This window comes from Cervus canadensis, chromosome 8 (genome assembly GCF_019320065.1).
Source record: "Cervus canadensis isolate Bull #8, Minnesota chromosome 8, ASM1932006v1, whole genome shotgun sequence".
Classification (NCBI taxonomy): Eukaryota; Metazoa; Chordata; class Mammalia; order Artiodactyla; family Cervidae; genus Cervus; species Cervus canadensis.
This window is the reverse complement of record NC_057393.1, coordinates 83,679,136-83,693,798: the sequence shown is the minus strand read 5'-3', so window position 1 is coordinate 83,693,798 and position 14,663 is coordinate 83,679,136. Positions and strand designations below refer to the sequence as shown.

Here is a 14,663-nt window from a genome sequence, read left to right as displayed (position 1 = left end):
ACATGTTAATTTAATTGGCAGCACACCACAGATACAATTTATAGCTTGCAAAGATCTGTTTTGAAAAAAAATTTGAGCAGTAAGTATATATAGCATTTAACTGTGCAAATCCCAGTTGGTTTCATACTTAACATCAGTGATATAAAAGTAAAAGCTTTCAACAGACGTCTGCACTTAACAACAAAGAATTGTCTTAATCTCTTCAGGGCCTCAATCATTGCTCACAACAAGGCCTGAAAAGAAAACTCCTTTTGAGATGATGGTTATTATAGGATCTTCTCAACTAGCCAAATTGCATGCTGACCATGTATCAGACACATAATTAAGATAAAAGTACATCACCTTTGCCTCTATCAAGTTAGATCTTACCTTTTCTAGTGGTGGTGCTAGTGGCCAAGAACCCTCCTGCCAATGCAGGAGGTGTAAGAGACGTGGGTTCGATTCCTGGGTTAGGAAGATGCCCTGCAGGAGGGCGTGGCAACCCTCTCTAGTATTCTTGCTTGGAAAATACCATGGACAGAGGAGCCTGGTGGGCTACGACCACAGGATCGCACAGAATTGGACACAACTCAAGCAGCTTAGCACACTGCAGCACACATAGGTATGTAATGTATATGTGTAAGCCAAATGTCAGTTAAATTTATATAGTCTGTACTTTCTTAAAGAACTTTCTGCAACCAGTAATGCACTAGGTGAAGTGTTCAGTCATGTTATCTGTTTCTTGGTCTTGCCCAGCTATGCCCAGGACTGCCAGGATTTCTGGGCATGGGAGATCCTCATAGTTTAAAGGTCAAGGACTCTACCTTCCACTCTTCTAGGTGCCAGAATTAAACGTTAGAATGGGCTCTCACTCAGACTTACCCAATCACACCTATCCCGTTCTGCCTCCTTTCTTAGAGAATGAAATTACTCTTGTGCAAATGTAAAAGAGGATTTTGGAAATTAATGGAAGGAAAAGAGACGTTGGGCCATATAATCTAAAGACTTCTTCCTCTCTACCCCTGGGACTCTAGCATCTTTTTGCCTGGTCATACTGCTTATGGATACTGGTCGAAAGAAGGGGAGATGAGGGTGGTAACACTCAAGCATAAATTAGAAGATGGTGAGACAGCTTCCCAACATTTTCATTGTAGAATGATAACAGTACTGTGTCTACGGTTAGGAGAACATCTTCCAGTTTTGGTCCTGCCAAGGACTTTTTCTACAGAACAACACTTTGAGAATTTCATTTGGTTGGCAGAACAAGAAATCAGGGATAAGATTTCACAGACAAAAATATGGCTCTGGAGAGGCCCCCAGTACAGCCATGAATGTTGGTAGAGAATGGTACCACCGATTCAGTTCAGGACCCCGGTTTCATGCAGGCACGCAGTGGGGACAGAGCAGGGCCATCCCGCCTCTGTCTCTCACATGTGTGAACAGTCTGAAGCCTAGAATTTGATAAGAGGGGGTGGGCACGCTGGATGACTGACGACAGACTCAGGATACAGAAATGGATTTTCAGATCTTAGCATTAGTGATGGTTTATGCTGTTGCCTTCTGATATGAATAATGGAGCAAACTAAAGTCTGACCAAAAGAGCCTGCTAAATAAATCAAAGAGAAGGATTTGCAGATCTTTGCGTAAAAGAGAAAATGAGTAATGGCACCCTCTTCTGCTTGTTCAGACCATCAGAGTCAAGAACTCTGCTTAATTTAGCAGGACAACTTCCAAGGAAGGGCCTGGTACTGTGGATAAATGGAGTCTAGTTTTAAGGTTAGATAAATTCAGCCAATTTTTATGGGTAGGGGAAAACGATTGCTCAAATCTTTTTGATAAGATTCTTCTGTGTCATGAACTGAAATATCACAAGTGTAACAGTTTTTCATGTGGGTGAGAAAGAGAGAAGAGAAGTTACTGTAAATTATAGGAGACAGAGGCTATATTTTTTGAGGTAGGTGATGAATTAAAAAGTTTTCAGGCTTTCATTTTTATTTAACTACATTTTTATTTAATTGACTTGTGGTTTCTGCAGTTCATTATGAAGGCTATAAATATTGGATTGACCATATGTTAAACTGATGTTTTCATTGAGTGGTGATATTATGAATGTATTGGATGGGACCACAGTTATCTATGTATGCATATTCCTGCATTTACCAATGATGGATTAATATTTACTACCTCCTGTGTGTCAAGTATTTGTGGGGGGCTATGAGCTTATCTTAAACCTTTCTCCTTTGTATTTTTTTAATCACAGGTTGCCAGCAGCACTTTATTTTTTCTTTTCAACCTCCTGTCCTGCAGCTTCCTTGGCCCCTTTTGCCCAGATGGGGCTTCCGGGGTGGTGCTTCTGCATTGGCAGGTGGGTTATTTACCACTAGTGCCACTACTGAGTTTTCCAACTTTGATGATATATCTAGTGCAGCACTTTCACAGCATCATCTTTTAGGATTTGAAAAAGCTCAGCTGGAATTCCGTCACCTCCACTAGCTTTGTTTGTAGTGATGTTTCCTAAGGCCCATTTGACTTCACACTCCAGGATGTCTGGCTCTAAGTGAGTGACCACCTGATGGTGGTTATCCTGGTCACTAAGCCCTTTTTTGTGTAGTTCTCCAGTGTATTCTTGCCACCTCTTCTTAACCTCTTCTGCTTCTCTTAGGTCCTTACTGTTTCTGTCCTTTATCGTGCCCATCCTTGCATAAAATGTTCCCTTGATTCCTCCAGTTTTCTTGAAGAGTTCTCTAGTTTTTCTCATTCTATTGTTTTCCTCTACTTCTTTGCATTGTTCATTTAAGAAGGCCTTCTTGTGTCTCCTTGCTTTTCTCTGGAACTCTGCATTCAGTTGAGTATATCTTTCCCTTTCTCCCTTGCTTTTCACTTCTTTCCTCAGCTATTTGTTAAGCCTCCTCAGAAAACCACTTTACTTTTTTACATTTCTTTTTCTTTGGGATGGTTTTGGTCACCACGTCCAGGACAATGTTATGAACCTCTCTCCATAGTTCTTCAGGCCCTTCTAATCCCTTGAATGTATTTGTCACCTCCACTGTATAATCATAGTGAAGTGAAGTGAAAGTTGTTCAGTTGTGTCCAACTTTTTGTGACCCCATGAACTATACAGCCCATGGAATTCTCCAGGCAGGCCAGAATACTGGAGTGGGTAGCTTTTCCCTTCTCCATGGGATCTTCCCAACCCAGGGATCAAACCCAGGTCTTCCACATTGTGGGCAGATTCTTTACCAGCTGAGTCACAAGGGAAGCCCAAGGATACTGGAATGGGTAGCCTATCCCTTCTCCAGCAGATCTTGCCGACCCAGGAATCGAACTGGGGTCTCCTGCATTGCAGGCAGATTCTTTACCAACTGAGCTATCAGGGAAGCCTGTATAATCATGAGGGGTTTGATTTAGGTCATACCTGAATGTCTGAATGGTTTTTCCTACTTTCTTCAATTTAAGTCTGAATTTGCAATAAGGAGCTCATGATCTGAGCCACAGTCAGCTCCTGGTCTTGTTTTTGCTGACTGTATAGAGCTTCTCCATCATAGGCTGTAAAGATTATAATCAATCTGATTTCAATATTGACCATCTAGTGATGTCCATGTGTAGAGTCATCTCTTGTGTTGTGTGTTCTCTTAACAAAATTCTGTTAGCCTTTGCCCTGCTTCATTTTGTCCTCCAAGGCAAAACTTGCTGTTAACTCCAGGTATCTCTTCCTACTTTGCAGCATTGAGCAATGACCATTGTGGGCCAGCATCAGATGCCTCTCACAGACACAATATTAAGCCAAAGGAAACAACCGCAAAAGAGCATATATGATATCATCCTACTTATATAAACTGTAAAACAGGCAGAACAAATCTGTCCTGCTAGAAGTCAGAATATTGGTACCTTTGGAGATGCAGGTACTTACTGGGGCGGGAGCCTGAGGGAGGCTTCTAGGTCTGATCTGAGTGATAACACATATGTGTTCACACTACAGAAGTTCTCCAAGCTGTACTTTTCAGATATACGTACCTTACTGTACATGAATGTTTTATACTACACTTTAATTTTAAAAGTTTTTTTTTTAATGCACTTAAAACTTTAATAGGAAAAAAAAGTCTTTGAGAGGCAAATTAAGTCTTAGGAAGAGCTACTAGCGGACAAGGACTATGTGTTATATATCTGATTGTGTCCGTGGAGTCAAGTAGAATGTGCATGCTTGAGTGCTAAGGCCCTTCAGTCATGTCCAACTCTTTGTGACCCCGTGGACTGTAGCCCGCCAGGCACCTCTGTCCATGGGGTTCTCCAGACAAGGATACCAAAGTGGGTTGCCATTTTCTCCTCCAGGGAGTCTTCCCGACCAGGTGATCAAACCCACATCTCTCATGTGAAATGTCATGCTGTATAAATCACAAGCTAGAATCAAGATTTCCAGGAGAAATATCAACAACCTCAGACACCCAGATGATACCACTCCTATGCAGAAAGTGCAGAGGAACTAAAGAGCCCTTTGATGAGGGTAAAGAGGAGAGTAAAAAAGCTGGTTTAAAATTAAACATTCTAAAAACTAAGATCATGGCATCTGGTCCCATCATTTCATGGCAAATAGAAGGGGAAAAAGTGGAAATAGTGGCAGATTTTATTTTCATGGGCTCCAAAATCACTGCAGATGGTGACTGTAGCCATGAAATTAAAAGATGCTTGCTCCTTGGAAGGAAGCTGTGACAAACCTAGACAGCATATTAAATAGCAGAGATATCACTTTGCTGACAATGATCCATGTATGTCAAAGCTGTGGATTTTCCAGTGGTCATGTGCAGATGTGAGAGTTAGACCATAAGGAAGGCTGAGTACTGAAGAATTGATGCTTTTGAACTGTGGGGCTGGAGAAGACTCTTGAGAGTCCCTTGAACTGCAAGGAGATCAAACCAGTCAATCCTAAAGGAAATCAACCCAAATATTCATTGGAAGGACTGATGCTAAAACTCCAATGCTTTGGCCACCTGTTGTAAAGAGTCAGCTCACTGGAAAAGACTCTGATGCTGGGAAGGGTTGAAGGCAAAAGGAGAAGGGGGTGGCAGAGAAAGAGATGGTTAAATAGCATCACTGACTCGATAAACATGAGTTTCAGCAAACTCCAGGAGAAAATGAAGGAAAGGAAACCTCATGTGCTGCAGTCCATGGGGTTGCAAAGAGACATGACTTAGCCTCTCAACAGCAGCAGCAAAAGAACAATGCCAGTTTGTGGATAGACATTGAGTTGTTGGCAGCTTTCTCTATTAGGAGTAAAACTGGTATTGATATTCTCAAATACTAAATAGTTAAATGAACCCATTAAATATAGGCATGCATACTTTTCAGTTGATGTACAACACCTGTGAGTGGAATTGCTGACTAGAGTATACATATGCTCAAGCTTTTTAAAACCATTTTTTAAAATTGAAGCAGTTAATTTATAGTGTTGTGTTAGCTTCAGATATACAGAATGGTGATTCATTTATACATGTCACGTTTATGTATATCTATTCTTTTTCAGATTCTTTCCTTTGTAGGTTATTACAAGATAATGAACCCTGTGCTATACAGTAGGTCCTTGTTGTTTTCCTGTTTTATATATGAAAAGTGAAAGTGAAAGTCACTCAGTCCTGTCCGACTCTTTGCGACCCCATGGAATATACAGTCCATAGAATTCTCCAGGCAGGTCAGAATGCTAGAGTGGGGAGCCGTTCCCTTCTCCAGGGGATCCTCCCAACCCAGGGATCGAACCCAGGTCTCCTGCCTTGCAGGTGGGTTCTTTACCAGCTGAGCCACCAGGGAAGCCCATTTTATCTCTCTATGTTTATTATTTAATTCTTCTAGGTCTTTGTCGATTGATTCTTGCATTTTCTCCATTTTGTTTTCAAGGTTTTTGATCATCGTTACTGTCATTATTCTGAGTTCTTTTTTAGGCAGTTTGCCTATTTCCTCTCAATTTATTTGGACTTCTGTGTTTCTGGTTTGTTCCTTAATTTGTGTAGTATTTCTCTGTCTTTTCATCATTTTTTTTAAACTTAGTGAGTTTGTGGTCTCCTTTTCCCAGGCTTCAAGGTTGAATTCTTTCTTCCTTTTGGCTTCTGCCCTCCTGAGGTTGGTCCAGTGGTTTGTGTAAGCTTCATATAGGGTGAGATTTGTACTAACTTTTCATTTGTTTTTCCTCTGATGGACAAGGCTGAGTGAGGGGGTAATCCTGTCTGCTGATGGTTGGGTTTGTATTTTTGTTTTGTTTGTTGTTTAGATGAGGCGTCCTGCACAGGCTGCTACTGGTGGTTGGGTGATGCCGGGTCTGGTATTCACGTGGTCTCCTTTGTGTGAGTTCTCACTATTTGATACTCCCTAGGGTTAGTTAGTCTAGGGTCTTGGAGTCAGTGCTTCCTCTCCAAAGGCTCAGGGCTTGATCTCCTGTGTCACAAAGTAATTTAGTGGAAGAGATGAAAATGAGTACCCAGCTCTCAGTTTCCAGTCCAGTGATCGTTTTCACTGCACAGGTTCCCCTTAGAAGAGCCATTGATTCTCTACATGTGGAATTTCAAAAAGTTGTATTCATGGAAACAGAGTAGAATGGTGGCTGCCAGGGGCTAAATCACTTTTCCGAGCCTCTAAATCCAGAGCTCCAGAGCCCAGAGGTGGAGACTTGGGGGAGCCCTCCTAGCCAGCCCGCCTGTAACTCGGGAAGCCCATTTTATGTTTCAGTTCAGTTCAGTTCAGTCGCTCAATCGTGTCTGACCTTTGCGACCCCATGAATCACAGCACGCCAGGCCTCCCTGTCCATCACCAACTCCCGGAGTTTACTCAAACTCATGTCCATCAAATCGGTGATGCCATCCAGCCATCTCATCCTCTGTCATCCCCTTCTCCTCCTGCCCCCAATCCCTCCCAGCATCAGGGTCTTTTCCAATTTTATGTATAGTGGTGTGTATATGTTAATCCCAAACTCCTAATTTATGTACCCTTCCCATACTATCCCCTTTGGTAACCACAAGTTTGTTACTATTTTTTTTTTTTTTCAAACAGTCACTATTCATTTAGATTTACCAATGTGTTATACTGGTTTGTACCTTTCATTCCTTCCTGCATTACCATGCTTACATGTGAGATCATTTTTCTCCTGTCTGAAGAACTTTCTTAAGATTTCTTTTATCCTGAGTCTACTAACGGTAAATCTGCTCAGTTTTTATTTGAAAACATCTATTTCTCCTTGTTTGAGTATAGAATTGACAGTTGCTGGTGGTTTTTCTTTCAGCTCTTCTGGCTTTCATTGATTCTATTTGAGACATCAGCTGTAAGTCTTATTGTTTTTTTTTAATTTGTTTAATTTTTAAAGGAGATATTTTCATTCTTTTTATTCTGTTTGGGATTTGTGGCTTGATATTGTTCATCCCTTTTGGAACAGTCTTGGCCAGTATTTGTTCATACAATTGCTTCTGTTTCATGTTCTCTCTCTTCTCACTTTTTGGGACTCCAGTTTGTATTTTGCTCTTTTTATCCGTGTCTTTTTTGTATTCTCTTCTGTATTTTTGCTCCTTTCTCTCTGTGTGCTTCAGTACGGATATTTCCTTCTCACCTAGCAGCTCACAAACCTCTTCTACTTTGTCCAGTTAGCTGGTGAACCCATCTGCTGAATTCTTGAATTTTCAGTATTCATTTTTTAGTAATAAAATTTGCATTTGATTCATTTTCTAGATGCAGATTCTCTTGTGATATTCTTCCTGTTTTCATCACTTGGTCATACTTGTATGGGACTATTTCTGGGTTCTATAATCTGCTCCATCATCTATTCTCTGTTCATGACTGCTACAGTCCTTTTTTCTCCAGTTTATTTTTTGGTGGCATACAAGATCTTAGTTCCCTGACCAGGGATCAGACTTGTGCCCACAGTGTTGGAGGCATAGAGTCTTAACCACTGGACCACCAGGTAATTCTCCTACATGGTCTTGAATACTATAGCCACTTAATAAGCACTGAAATCAGTAGAATGTTTCCTGCCACCTTATTCCTCTTTTTCAACATTGCTTTATCTTTGTAGTTCCTTTGCCTTTCCATATGCATTTTAGAATAGTCTTGTGTATATTTACCAATATGTCTCACTGGGATTTTGAAAAGAACTGCATTAAACCTGTGTACTAATTTGGAGTGAATAGGTGTCTTGACTATATTGGGTCTTCCAATCTATGACCATTATACCAGGTGCTTTTGATTTGGCTTACTGTGCCATTATGGAAGGTTCTTCCTGCCTAACTTACTTCTGTTAACATTCCCTCTTTTACTCAGTGCATCGTATTTCTTTATTTCCTTTAACTGAGTCTTTTTTTTAACCTGCAGACATATTAATTTCACATCCTTTCTCCTTAATGATGACAATGAACCTCCATTGCCTTGTTCTACATACAGTTTGTGGTGTAATTGGTCACATCATACAACTAAGTCACTAACAAATTCAATATTCCATGGCTTAATCATTTTGAATTTTTTGGTTAAGAAATATATATTTTTATAATATACACACACATATATAACATATATGCTTATATATAATATAAATATATATATATTTATAGAATATATAAACATATTATATATATTTATATATAATGGCTCAGTCCAGGTGGCTCAGCAGTAAAGAATCCACCTGTCAATGCAGAAGCCCCAGGAGATGCAGGTTGAATCCCTGGGTCAGGAAGACATGGAGGAGGATATGGCAACCCACTCTAGTATTCTTGCTTAGAAAATTCCATTTATATATAATGTATGTTCTTAATATATATATAATATATTATATTATATATGCTATTATTATATATAACACATTATTTATATCATATTATACATATATATATTTCTTAACCAAAAAATTCAAAGTTTTGGATAAAGTAAGGCATAAAATGTTGAATTGAATTTGTTATATATAACAAATTCAAAAAAGATCTGTTCACAGTAAGCTCAATTAATGGCACTAGTACTTGGCTTTCTTTCTGGGGCCGTTTTTCTCATTTCTCAGGGAAACAAAATTTTTTCTTTTTTCTCTTTTTTATTGCTTCTTGAAAGTCAGCATATACAGTGTGGTGATTACAGCAGAACCACACTGACAGAGACTGCGTGACTGGGTCTCACTTATCAACCAGCAAAATTTGTGTCTTGGCAAAAATACTAGTTTTATACATCGTGCACCTTTAACATGGCTTCAGAACATTTGAAATTGCTGTTGTTTCACATGTGCTGTTGAAATTTTTATTATGATGGATAAAATTATGTTGGCTGTCCTGTCCTCTGCCAATGTAGCCAATTGCATAAGTAGTTTCTCTGTTTTTGCTGTTGGTTGGATGTTTTCTATTCTTAGGGATTAAAAAAAAGGCTTCCCATTTGTTAATTTGGTGTCATCTACCCTATATTCCTATCATAACTACATTTGCCCTGACTTTCACAAAAATGGGCTTGGGTATGGGAATTTCTGTAGGAAAGTTCTTACTCTGTTATGACTAAAGCCAATATTTAAATGAATTCTTATTCACCCAAATACTCTGTGGTTTCCCTGATTCTGTTTTCTGGCTTTTGATGTATAGAATGAACTTCCTGTTACTGTTAATAGAATCTCTTTGTGCTGTGACCTTTTACTGACATTTTCTTCTAACCTGCTCCTAGGTAAGCCAGTTGAAGAAAAAATGTACACAATGGAGACATCTCTCATACCTTACCTCTTAAAATTTAGTGTTATAGGTACTTTAGGAGAATGATCTTTTTCTGAAAAGAGCTTATTAAAATCAAGAAAAATGTAATGATGGATGGGAGAAAATGGCTCCATAGGATGTATGATCTTGAGCTGTGATTTTTTGTTTTTAATGGAGTGTTGGTTAATGTATTCTTGGTTCTAGAAAAAGCCATGTAATAAATTGCAGTCTATCCCAGTTATGCATCTTTTCCTGATAATCTGGTTGTATTCTGTGATGATAAAGAGAAAGCCAGAGGAGAACCTGTCAAATATTTAGCAATGGAATTTAAAGAGAGTGATTTTAACAGGGTGATTTTAAAATGTGTATTAATATATAAGTTTACTTTTTAGCAATTTATTTACTTAAAATGTTTTTTTGATGTGGACCATTTTAAAGTCTTTATTAAATTTGTTACAATATTGCTCCTGTTTTATTTATTTATTTTGGCTGCAAGACATGTTAGCTCGTTGACGAAGGATCGAACCTGTGCCCTCTGCACTGGAAGGTAAAGTCTTAAACATGGGACCTCCAGGGAAGTCCTTGAGGATTTAATAATTTAAAAATTTATTTGCACCTAGTGTATGTAATACATTTCAAAATAAGAACAACAACTTGGACATTTATAGCTTGTATGATGGTACAGAGCGCACTTTTGTACTGGACTTAGTTATTAATGTCTGTCATCCAAATGGCTAAAGTAGTCCAAAGAAATCAGGAATGTTTATATAATATTTAACTTGAGACAGAAATATTTCCTAAAGAAAATCATTGATGATGCTATTTATCAGTCAATACTTTTGACTTTCACCATTTTTAAAAAGCCTAAGTGAAGTACTGAATTATCAGGACTGAATGGTTTCCTTTCCTTTTGGCAAAGTCCATTTTTTTTATTCTAACTAGTGTCAAGCAAGAATTTAGACTTTTAAATGATGTTTTATTTTCAGAGATATTTATTTCAACTTATTTTATTAGGCCATTGCTCACAGAATATGTTTTACTTTATGATTTTTCACTTGAATACGGGTTTCTCCTGACTATGCGTTTATTAGTAAGCTTTTCTTAAACATTTACATTCAACATTGAAACGAACATAGAGTATGACATGATGTTAGTAAACATTTTCCTCTGTTCTCCTCACCCTAAATTTTTCACTGTTTTCCATTGCTCATCGTATTATTATAAACTCATCACCCACAAAGAAGGAAAATGTGTTTGCACGATGAAGTCATTGTGGGATGATTTTACATACTTATGTTTGCATTGAACTTTTTACTTTTTCACTTTTTATGTTTTCTTCTGCACCCTGGGTGACCTGAAGCAGAATTGGCTGCACATTCTGTTCGTACATCTGTCAGCGGGAAATCACACTAGGGAGTTGGAAGCTGTAGGAAATAAGAGTCCCTGCCCTCAAGGATTCTGTGCTGTAGGGGCAGAGAGAAAACTGGCCACCTAACAATGGTGAGTGGGTGTAATCGATGCTGGGAGAATTGTGATGCTTTTAAGGTCACGTGCAGTTTAGGGAATTCGACTTCTCACCAGTCAGGGTGGTCTTCCTGGCATCTGAGATGGGAGAGGGGGTGTGAGAGAGAGGTGAGGGGAGTCCTGGTGGAGTAGAGATAAGGAGGCATGAGGTTGTGACCAGGTAGCATCAGACATTTGTTTCCATCAGTGTGCCGACCAGCAGGAGTGGGAGTGAATGCCAATGGGCGTGGTTAGAGATTTTCTATAGCATCTGCTTTAAAGCTGCTTGCTATGTGCTCTGAATATATTTGGAGAGTTGTATTTAATCTTAACAACTGATAGGGGTCTGACCTTTCCTTTCAGTATGTATCAGAGTGTTTTACTTTATTTTTCTAGAGTCCTTGAAATTACTTATTTTGGCTACACTGTGTCTTAGTTGTAGCATGCAAGATCTTCGCTCTTTGTTGTGTCATGTAGACTCTAGTTGTGGCAGGTGGGATCTAGTTCCCTGACCAGGGATTGAACCTGGCGCCGTGCATTGAGAGTGTAGAGTCTCAGCCCAGTGGACTGAGACGTCCACTGAGACTCAGTCCCTGAGATACAGGGAAGTCCCTGTATCAGAGCATTTTAACACAAACGTATTTAAAAATATTCACCAGGTCGTGTAGCTGGTACTCCTGAAGACACGGAATATTCACTTTCTATCTTCACTGAAATTTTGGAAATGAGGGTAGAGGATTTACAAAGAAGAAGGTGGAAGAGTTAAAGGCTCAACCTGAATATCATTTTAAGGGACCTGGGTTTCATCCTGGTGTATTTAATCAGTTGATTATTTAACATTCACTGACTGTCTGGTTTGTGGTAGGTGTTGGCAGTACAAATATGGCTGATACTTTGGGCAAGTGAGTCAGATTATTTTGGGTAGAAGAGTCCAACTGCAACATAGAATGTGGGTGGAGAGAGTAGGCAAGGGCCAGAAAAGAATCTCAGAAAGAGAAGGGGCCTATGGAGCACATGGGGCTGTATTTGAAATAATCATTATTTAGAGGGATTTGTGTCCACCATGGTAGCCCCTCTCACCACACTTGGGTTTTGAACACTTGAAACATGGCTCATGGGAATTGAGATGTTTTGTGAGTGTAAAACATATACCAGATCTCAAAGACTTAGTGTGGCAAAAAGAATGTAAAATATTTCATTAGTGGTTTTTCAATATTGATTACATGTTGAAATGATACTACTTTAAATGTATTCGGTTCGGTTCAGTTCAGTTGCTCAGTCGTGTCCAACTCTTTGCGACCCCATGAATCGCAGCACGCCAGGCCTCCCTGTCCATCACCAACTCCTGGAGTCTACCCAAATCTATGCCCATTGAGTTGGTGTTACCATCCAGCCATCTCATCCTCTGTCGTCCCCTTCTCCTCCTGCCCCCAATCCCACCCAGCATAAGGGTCTTTTCTAATGAGTCAACTCTTCGCATGAGGTGGCCAAAGTACTGGAGTTTCAGCTTCAGAATCAGTCCTTCCAATGAACACCCAGGACTGATCTGCTTTAGGATGGACTGGTTGGATCTCCTTGAGGTCCAAGGGACTCTCAAGAGTCTTCTCCAACACCGTAGTTCAAAAGCATCAATTTTTCAGCGCTCAGCCTTCTTCACAGTCCAACTCTCACATCCATACATGACCACTGGAAAAACCATAGCCTTGACAAAGTAATGTCTCTGCTTTTTAATATGCTATCTAGGTTGGTCATAACTTTCCTTCCAAGGAGTAAGCGTCTTTTAATTTCATGACTGCAATCACCATCTGCAGTGATTTTAGAGCCCCCAAAATAAAATCTGACACTGTTTCCACTGTCTCCCCATCTATTTCCCATGACGTGATGGGACCAGATGCCATGATCTTAGTTTTCTGAATGTTAAGCTTTAAGCCAACTTTTTCACTCTCCTCTTTCACTTTCATCAAGAGACTCTTTAGTTCCTCTTCACTTTCTGCCATAAGGGTGGTGGCATCTGCATATCTAAGGTTATTGATATTTCTCCCAGCAGTCTTGATTCCAGCTTGAGCTTCTTCCAGCCCAGCGTTTCTCATGATGTACTCTGCATATAAGTTAAATAAGCACAGTGACAATATACAGCCTTGACATACTCCTTTTCCTATTTGGAACCAGTCTGTTGTTCCATGTCCACTATTAGATGATATCAAGTATATGATTAAAATTAATTTCTCTTCTTTATTCCTCCCTAAGTGGTCATTTAGGTTGTTTCCATAGTTGTTAATAGTGCTGCAGTGAACATTGGAGTCTGTTTATCGTTTTTTCTGAATGCAGTATTACTCAGCCATAAAAAGGAATGAAATGCCATTTGGAGTGACATAGATATACCTGGAGATTGTCATACTGAACAAAGTAAGTCTGATAGAGAAAGACAAATATCATGTGATATCAGTTACATGTGGAATCTTAAAAGATGATACAAATGAACCTGTTTACAAAACAGAGTCACAGATGTAGAAAATAAACTTACAGTTACCAAGAGGGAAGGTGAGGAAGGGATAAATTGGGACATTGGGATTGACATATGTGCACTGCTGTATATAAAATAGAGAACTAATAAAGGAGTCCAAGATGGCGGTGGCTAAAGGACAAGGAAGGGAAAAGCCCGCGAAAATAGAACAGAAGGTCAAAGGGAGGTCGGAGGACCGGAGTGAGGACTTCAGGTAGAGCAGTGCTCCTGCCTAAGCCGAATTTGCATAGGACAGGCCCAGGGGGAAGAAAAAAAACACATAAAAAGAGGAGCTAAAGGGCTCCCCCCCCCCCCCCCCCCCCCCCCCCCCGCATGCGTATGCGCTTTCTCTCTCTCCCTCACGCGTGCCTACGCTATCTCTCCCTCATGCATGCTACGCTCTTTCTCTCTCTCCCCCACGCGTGTGTACACGCTCTCTGTCTCTCTCTCCTCCACGCATGCGTGTGCTCTTTCTCTCTCTCTCCCGTGCAATGGGGTGCTCTTCTTTTTGTGTCTTTGGATCTACGTGCCCTCACGCCTCAGAGATGGATTTTCCTGCCATCTTCTAAATAAAATAGAGCTGTAACACTGATTTCTCTAAGAGCTGTAACACGGTCTGTTCGAGACCTGAGAGCTGTGACGCGCTGAGGGGACTTTAATGTCCGTCACTCCAAATCTTTGTTGTGACGAGACAAAGAACGGAGGAGCATACACTCGCCTGACATATGTATTGATGTATGTATAACTGATTCACTTTTCTGTACAGCAGAAACTAACACAACCTTGTAAATCAATTATAGTTGAATAAAAATTTTAAAAATTAATTTATATCAGAGTACTGTTGATTAACAATGTTGTATTAGTTTCAGGTGTACATCAGCTATATATATATATATATCTCCCTCCCTTCTACCCTTCCCCCTTGGTAACCATAAGTTCATTCTGTAGGTCTGTGAGTCTGTTTCTGTTTTGTAAATAAGTTCATTTGTAACATT

At 39.8% G+C, this 14,663-nt stretch overlaps 1 protein-coding gene across 1 annotated transcript in view; it reads left to right on the top strand.

The window, feature by feature from the left end:
• The window catches only part of LOC122446828 (basic proline-rich protein-like), a 217,770-nt gene that overhangs the window by 16,669 nt on the left and 186,438 nt on the right, over positions 1-14,663 (top strand). The window lies entirely within an intron of this gene.